The sequence below is a fragment of the Tribolium castaneum genome, chromosome 7 (genome assembly GCF_031307605.1).
Source record: "Tribolium castaneum strain GA2 chromosome 7, icTriCast1.1, whole genome shotgun sequence".
NCBI lineage: Eukaryota > Metazoa > Arthropoda > Insecta > Coleoptera > Tenebrionidae > Tribolium > Tribolium castaneum.
The window spans coordinates 16689694-16699127 of NC_087400.1; positions in this window are offsets into that span (position 1 = coordinate 16689694).

Sequence of the window (9434 nt, forward strand, 5' to 3'; positions counted from 1 at the left end):
GCATTTGGAAAAACCTGTCTACATTGCAAGGGTAGAAATTATTTCTCGACGGTGTGCAAGAAGAAAAATCAAGTGGAAACTGAAAACAGACGAAGCGGACCAATTCCAGATAGAAGAAAAATTAAAGAAGTAACAGAAGAAGGAAGTTCTGAAAGTTTTTTCGTCTCCGAAGTGTCGGGAGAAAATTCTAAAGCCTGGTATGAGTATTTATCGATAAATAATGTCGCAGTGAAATTTAAACTTGACTCAGGAGCGGAGGTAAATATTTTGCCAATGTACATTTTAGATAAATTGTCAATTCAATTAAATTGTATGTCTCCATATAAGGGAACTTTGTTAACATTTGGCAATATGAAACTAAATACGACTGGAAAAGTTACACTAGAGTGTAAATATAAAGACAATGTAAAGCGTCTTGAGTTTGTTGTTGCAGATGTAAAATCTCAACCTATTTTAGGGTTAGCAGGCTGTATCTCATTAAATTTGATTAAAAGAATTGACCAAATTAACAAAAAGTACTGTACTGTTAATGATGTAATGATGTAATAGATGAGTATAGAAATGTTATGATAGGCGTAGGTGTATTGGACACAGCACATCACATAGAAATCGACAAAGACATTATTCCTGTTGTTCATCCTCCTAGACGCATTCCTTTTTATCACTCCAGCCCAAACTAGAAGAGACCTTGAAAGAATTGGAACGCCAAGGAATTATTGAGAAGGTGGAATATCCGACAGATTGGGTTAACAGTCTAGTGATTGTTGAGAAGAAAACAGGACAGCTGAGACTATGCTTGGACCCTAAGGATTTGAACAAAGCCATAAAAAGGGAGCACTATATGATACCCACAGCCCAGGATATAATTCCACGTTTAGCTGGTAAGAAGATTTTTACAGTAATAGATATGAGCGCTGGATTCTGGCATGTGCCTTTAGATAAGGAAAGTTCAGATTTGTGTTGTTTCAACACCCATGTGGGTAGATACAAATTTTTACGGATGCCATTCGGAATTAAATCGGCTCCAGAAGTTTTTCAAAAAGATGTCATTCGTATTTTTGGCCATATATCGGGAGTAAGCGTTATTTTTGATGATCTCATCATCGCGGCAAATAATGAAAAGGGCCACGATGAGATTTTACAAAGAGTCTTAAACACAGCTCTAGAAAACAATATAAAATTTAACAAGGATAAAATTCAGTTTAAAATAAAAAGCGTACGATATATGGGAAACATAATAACGGACAAGGGTATAAAGCCAGATGACGATAAAGTACGTGCAGTACGAGAAATGTCTGAGCCCAAGTGCAAGGAAGAAGTAAAACGTTTTTTGGGAATGATAAATTTTCTTTCGTCATTTATTCCTAATGTAGCAATAATTAATGCCCCATTAAGAGAGCTACTGAAGCAAAACGTTGAGTGGCATTGGACCCATAGGCATACAGAAGTCTTCAATAAATTAAAAGAATTACTTAGTAAACAACCGACCATGAAATATTTCGACCCAAAGGAAAATATCGTTATCCAAACAGATGCTTGAAAGAAAGGGATAGGTTGTTGTTTGTTACAGAACGGACAGCCAGTGGCTTATGCTTCAAGAGCATTAACGGAAACAGAAATCAATTACGCACAAATTGAGAAGGAACTGCTTGCAGTAGTGTACTGTTTAGAAAAATTTCATTATTATATTTACGGAAGACACGTGACGGTGCAAACAGATCACAACCACTACTAGCAATAACTAGAAAGAATATAGGACAAACGACAGCAAGACTACAACGTATGTTGTTAAGAACATTGAAATATGACTTTCATTTGGAATTCATTCAAGGAAAACATATGTATCTAGCTGATACTCTTTCTAGAAACTTTTTGAAGGATACTGTAAAAGATGATGAAGATTTGGAATCTGTAGTACACAGTATATCGAAACATATAGCTGTGACGAAGGAGAAGAAAGAAAAAATCAAAGAAGCAATGAACACGGACAAGTCAATGCTAGAACTTCTGAACTATTGCAAAAATGGTTGGCCCAAAAGGAAGACACAAGTGCCGGAAACAATAAAATTTTATTGGAATATTAGAGACGAACTTTCTACCGATGACGGTTTGATTTTCAAAGGAAACAGATTAGTCATTCCCCAGACTTTTCGTGAAGACATTCTATCACAAATACACGAAGGACATCAGGGCATTGAAAAATGTAAAATTCGGGCAAGATCGACTGTGTACTGGCCTGGAATTTCCAAACAAATAGAAAATATGGTCATGCGTTGTTGGATCTGTGAAAAATATAGACATCAAAATCAGAAGGAATCACTAATTCCTCACCCGGTTCCAGATCGCGCTTGGAAGAAGATTGCTGCTGATATAATGACGTTTAGAGGAATGGATTTTCTTATAGTAATCGACTATTTCTCAAACTGGTTGGAAATAATTCGCTTGCAAGGAAAAACAGCAGCACATTTGACCATCAAATTTAAAGAAATTTTTTCCCGATATGGAATTCCTGAAGAGCTTGTATCAGACAACATGCCTTTCGATAGTTACGAATTTAGAAGATTCGCTACGGAATGGGATTTTTCCCTCAGCACTTCAAGTCCACGTTATCCACAATCCAATGAAATGGCAGAAAGGGGAGTGCAAATTGCAAAAAACATTCTTCGCAAGTCGTATGAAGAAAATACAGACATATATCCAGCACTACTCGCATACCGGAATACTCCAATTAAAACAACCAGGGTTTCGCCCACGCAGGCCATGCAAAACAGGACCCTCAGAGAAAAACTACCGATTAAGACCGAGTGTTTACGACCTCAAATTCCTATAAATATTAAAAGGGATAAGGAGCTTGCACAAACGAAAACAAAAAAATATTATGACAGAAATGCAAGAGATTTACCTAGTCTAAGTAAAAATCAAAGTGTTCTAGTCAAGACAGGCAGAATTTGGAAACCTGGAAAAGTAGTAGACAAACATGAAAAACCGAGGTCATACATCGTTCAAACAGAATCAAGCTTCATTCGGCGAAGTAGGAAAGACCTAAGTCCTTCTATGAATGCCCCACCAGTATTCATGGAAGAACAAGAAGAGCTTTTCAAACCCAAGGTAAACTCTCAAATTCAAGACCGAACAGAAATTCCCAGTTCCCCAATTCGTGACCTAACTAGTCCTACCAGAAATACTAGCCCAACTATGACAACTCCTACCATGCCCATGACAAGACCAAAACGCACAATTAAACTACCACAGAAATATCATGATTTTCGAATTTTATAATAATTTGTTTAGTTTGTTTTCTTTTTAAACGTATAAAAAAGGGGGAGATGTAGTATATGTATCTCGATGTTCACATACAAGTATGGAGAGTAGCCGAATCACTCGATGTTGCGAGCCCCTCTCGAGGGAACAATGTAATGGTGTGTGCAATAAAACGTGTCTCTCCTGTGATAGTTTCATTATCAATTGATAAACCCAAAATTAAGAACACAACACAAGTCATGTTACTAAATTTGACAGTTGGCAACGCTTGCAAAATTGTCACGAAAATTTGAAGTTTAAACGTCATCTGAAAATATTTTTTTTCAGAATGTGTAACAATAAGCGGAATAAGCGAGCAACATTAACTACAGAAAGCATTTCCAGAGCTTTTAATAAAATCACTGAATTAATGAAAGAAGGCGAAAACAAAATTAAATTGTTAGCAACGGTGGCTGAAATTTTTTTGGTAAACTTTAGTAATATAAATAACAGGTACTTTCTTCAACCAGTTTATATAGGTTTCGACATAAGAAATTAAAAAAATCATAAAAGAAGAATATGAAAATTTAAAATCAAATGACGGACATGTTAATAATAAGAAAAATATGGAGATTTTAACTTTCAAAAAGCAAAAAGAAATTTTAGTTCTTGACTTAATGGAATACGCAAGAACAGATCTAGAATATAAAGGGGGGAAAACTACTCTACTTAAAATTCTGAAATCAATGGGCTACAAATATAAGTTTGTGAATAATTGTAAAACACTCTGTGAGTAAACTCATTTATTGCCACAGAAAATTAAATTTTTGAGAAAATACTTACAACTCTAACAGACCGGACGTGACATTTATTTACCTCGATGAAACATGGATATATCAAAATGGAACACCTGTACGATAGTGGACAAATGACCAAGACAAATTGCTAGTAAAAAACAATCTGGCAAACGTTTTACTATCTTACACGCGGGATAAAAATTTGGGTTTGTAGAATGTGATTTGCTTTTAGGGTCCAATAATAACGACATCGCTATCACAAAACCATGAACGGCGATATTTTTAAACACTGGACGACAAATCAATTATTACCTGCTCTTACCAAGACTGGAGGAAAATACGTTCTTATTATAACAATGCCCCATATCATTCCATGATTGTTGAAAAACAACCATCATTTTCCTCTAAAAAAGTGATATGTAGAAATGATTTAAAAGACGTAATCTTAACATTAACAAGGAAACGACAAAAAACAATTACATACAATAATAAAGACATTTGGACCGACAACAAAAACATACAGGCTGTCCCAGCGATCCGAAAAATAACTTGTCCATATTGACTATTTCTTTTTTAGATCATAGCTGCCTTTCTGCTGCACCTTTTTAAAATATTGCTGTATATATACAGGCAGTTCCAATATTAAAAAAACACTAAAGTTATGATTTTTCAAATACAACACCATAAATTTTGTAGCTTTTTTGAACGTAGCTTTAATTTAAACTTGTATTGTTCCATTTTGCTTAGTTTTTGAAATAATTTGATTTTTTTGATAAAAACACTTTTTATGTAAAAATGTTTTACCCAAAAACAGAGAATAGTAGAAAAATAGGACTGTCACCACTTTAAAGGGAAAAGTTCAAACTTAAATATGTTCCTATTGTTTAGCGGATGATGTATGATATATGGTGTCACAACTCCCTTTAATTCCCCATATAAAAATGTCAACTGAATGCAATGCTAGCAACATGGCAAGGTCGGGAACTTTTTTTAACATTATTCAGCAGATGGAGCTGTTCTACAAATTTCTGATTATTTTTCAAATTTACGTCATAATGAAAATTTACGGTGTTTACGACTATTTACAAACCTGTGCCAGGAATTATATTAGTTAATGAATCACAAGTATGGTCTTTAAAGGGGAATTGATTTATTTAACAGTAAAATGGTTTCACTACAATAATCTCTTGAGTAGATACATCAGCTATCAATTCAGCTATGAATAAATTCATATCGGAGGCCAGAAAACAACTGTGAACGCATTATAAGGTGATTGATGTCCGTACAAACGGTAGTTGCACTTGAGTTTTCGAAAGTGTTAGAATACAGCAACGCCAAAAACAACAAGGTAATTATATCGCTTAACACCATAGTCAAAATGATTTTGAATTCTATGTACTATTTGCAGTTGTGTAGAAAAAGCATCAATCCATCTTTGTAATCAAACCCATTTGGATGTAAGAACCAGCCTTGTTTCAATGATTTTAACTGAAATTCCGCATAACATAAAAAATGACAGTAATTAACAAAGTTATTAATATTTTTATTCAAAACTACAGATAAGAAGTATAATACACAATTAGCAAATTTAGTCTTTTAATTAACTACAGTTGGGTGTGAGTCTCTTAGGTATTAGGTGTCTGAATCTGTCTTTGGGAGCCACTTTTTGCGAAAATTTTACATACACAAGTAACACTGAAAACACAAACCATCACAAAATATCAGTTTGATGTACCCGTCACTCAATTAAAGACCGGTAATAGTATCACTATCTTCCCTTTTTCAGTAAATTGAATCTTATCTTCCAAAATGCTACTGTCATTGAAATCAAATTTGAAGCATTTTTGAAGTTCAAAATGTGATCGGTAATAAGGATACCTTTACATCAAATTCAAAAAGCGTTATCTAATGGCCATTGTATGAAATGGTTCCCAACCTCGTCAGTTCGTTCTAATTTAAAACAAATGAAGGGAGTTGGAGCACCATACCTTCTAACACCACCGTTTAGCGTATTGCAATTAGAAACATAGAAAAATTAAGAAGCTTATTAAAAATTGAATAACTTGAAAAACTTAAATGGGACACCCTATTTTTTGTTCTTGCTTCTCAAAGATTATTAAATTGTTTATTTAAAAACATAAAGTTTCAAATGCCTAAAGTTAATAACTAAAAAGATATTTCACTTTAAAACATAATTTCAACAACAATGCACACTATTCATGAGCATGTTGTTACCATAGTAAACCATACCATAACCATAGCAATTCCACCACAGACCATTTGTTGGAGTTGATACGGGATTTTAAAATTCGCCATAATTTAAAATTCTAGTTATTTCACTGAAATAAATGACGAATAATAGACTAAGGGTAACACTAAAGTTATTATTACCTGAAAATTTCACTTTTCAACTAATGAGATTAGTCAATAATTTTATAATTTTTTTAATGCTTATCATTCAACATCTTTTGAGTAATCAGCAAAAGACACTTAACTGTTAATGTTTTTAGAGAGAGTCTTATATATGCAAAAATAAAAAATTGAGTGTTACATTTAAAAATTTTAAGTTATTCAACTTGTAAAAAACCTTTGCATTTTTTAAAATCTTCTTGATTGCAGTAAGCTAATAAAACTAATATGTCCTTGAAGTTTGAAGTTTCTTCTTTAAAGTGGTGAAAGTTCTACTTTTCTGAGATTCTTAGTTTTTAGGTAATAATTTTTGTAAAGTGTATTTTTGTCAAAAAAATCTAGTTATTTCAAAAACAGCAAAATCGACCAATAACAGTTTAGCTTAAAAACACCAGTGTTAAAAGCTACATCCAAAAATGAAAAAAATATAGGTTGTTCTATTTAAAAAAAAATACAAGTTTGTGTTGTAGCTAATTTCGGAAACACTATGTATACTTAAAAATAATTTTAAGTGAGTCATGGCGTTAGTACGTACGACTTTCGAAAAAAAAAATTTTCAAACTTCAACTTTTAAAGTCAATAATGGACTTTCTCACATTGCTGAGACACACTGTACGTAATTGACGAAATCCTACGACATGTCCACGAAGTTCTTAGGCTGCCTCCTCTATCACTGCCAGTACAGTCCCATAGAGTTGGCATGGGGGCAGGCTAAGACCTTCTACAATAAACACACTGACGCAACGAAGGGAAAGACAAAGGATAAAAACTCCGGTAAGAAAGTTTGAGCCAGTGAACAGATTTGGACTTGGTTTGTTAGTTGTGTTGCATTTTATTCCACTTTCAGCATTTTGTATTTATAATTTGTTATTCATTTACATTCTTGTTCTATTTGTAGCGCAATGAAAACATATTAGTGACTTTGCGCATCACAAATGTTATAAACTTCGTTACATTATGAGCTTTTTGTTCGATATCGTATTGGCTAGATTCCAAGAGAAAAAGTTCTAACATACCGTATAAACATACATAAAGTTTTGCGCAAACTCACTATTTAAAGACTACGTACAAATAATAATAATAATAATTGTTAACATCAAAACAATAATTTAGAGAGGTTATGTTGCCAACTAGTTCAGATACGACCGGTGCAAATCATGATTGCAGCGCAAAGTTGCGCGGGTGATTAGCGCCCACTCTGCGACCGCGAGATACGACCAATTTCAAGTTGAAAAGACGCTATGTCGATCGTGGTAGCAAGCTGGTTCCGTGACGCAAAATTTTGCGGGGGTCACGTGACTTCCGAAACGTAAAATTTTTAATTTATGTTTTGCGTTCTTGAGTTTCTTGGTTTAAATTTCAAATTGATATGGAAAATCAAGCGTACGTATACTATATTATGTATTATATTGTATAAAGTATATTATATATAGTATCAGAACTTCCTCCCCACCAGAAATGTACGTATAGTTTGGGCAATCCTGAAGCTAAAGTTCCTTTACAAAAAAGTTCTAACTCTTTGCGTTTGGGAGATAAAAACGTTTGAAAATAATAAATCATAAAAGGCCTTGCTCTGGAGAACTAGGGGAACAAAACACGTTGATAGCAAAACAAAAAGTAGGTAGAACGAGCAACAAAAGTGGGCAGTTGAATTATTTTTCATTCCTTAGTAACGTATCTACTGTATGCACTACACCTAGGAGAGAGCTTCTTTCTGGGATTGGTCACTTTGAGACCTCTATATCTCGCGAACGAAGAATAAAAGACGTTTCCAGTGGGGAGTGAGTTCTGATATACCCTGTATATACTATATTAGTTAATACTAATTAACTCATTAATTAATGCTAAACGAACTTCAAATTTTTTGTGTGATTACTATCAGAACAGTTAAACACGAACGATAAGCGAAAAATTTTACTCCCACGGAGGTTGAAATTTTAATCGGAGAAGTTGAAAATCGCCTAAATACAGGGATGAGTCTAAATTCCGTCATAGTCTGTAAACTGGAGCATCGTCAGACCATTTCGCACAACCACGTAAATTCTTTTTTGGGCGATACGCCCACATAGGGGCACAAATGCTATGTAAAGTTTACGCACAAAAGATGAGTACGCCACTGGTAACTACATTTAAGAGGAACGAGAAAGTAAAAAAAACTTATTGCGCTTAATGCAAAAAATTCACAAAAACGTCTGTTATCGCTATTACTCATTTTCGTATACTATTAATTTCGTCCGTTCATCGTGCGATTTGCAGTGTCATTGTGTCAGTGGGACATTATGGCCAATTTTAGTGTTGCTGAAATGACCGATATGGTCATGTCTCATGTCTTACGGTAGTGCCGAGGGGGTTGCTGTGAGGGCGCAAAGAGTGTACAGGGACAAGTTTCCGGGACGTCGTGTGCCCCATTACCAAACGCTTCAGGCGGTGGTACGGCGATTGAGGGAGACGGGTACTTTTCGGGTGAGTACTGCAAACAGGGGCCAAGAACGTACTCCTCGGGTACTAAAAGCTGAACTGCAGCTTCAAGAGGCTGTAGAAGAAACCCCAAAGACCAGAACGCCGCAGTTGGCGCGTTAATTTCACGTGTCCCAAAGTGTCGTGTCGCGGACGCTCAGAGCGCAAGGCTTACACCCTTATCACGTCCAAAAGGTGCAAGCTTTGCTCCCCAATGATTACGTAGCGCGCCTAGAATTTTGTGAGTGGGGCGAGGACCCGGACTTTTTGCGCAAAGTATTATTTACCGACGAAGCGGGGTTTACGCATAACTGGGTGTTTAATACCCACAACACACATATCTGGAGTGATGTAAACCCCCACGCCACAACACGCGAACAGCGCCACAAGCTTCAGTGCTGCTGGAAGAAGTGCTGTTGGCCATTTTACGCCAAATGTGATATCATCACGACGGAACACCGCCGCATTACGCGCGACAAGTTGCTGAGGTCCTGTATGACCAATTCCCAGATCGGTGGATTGGACGCAACG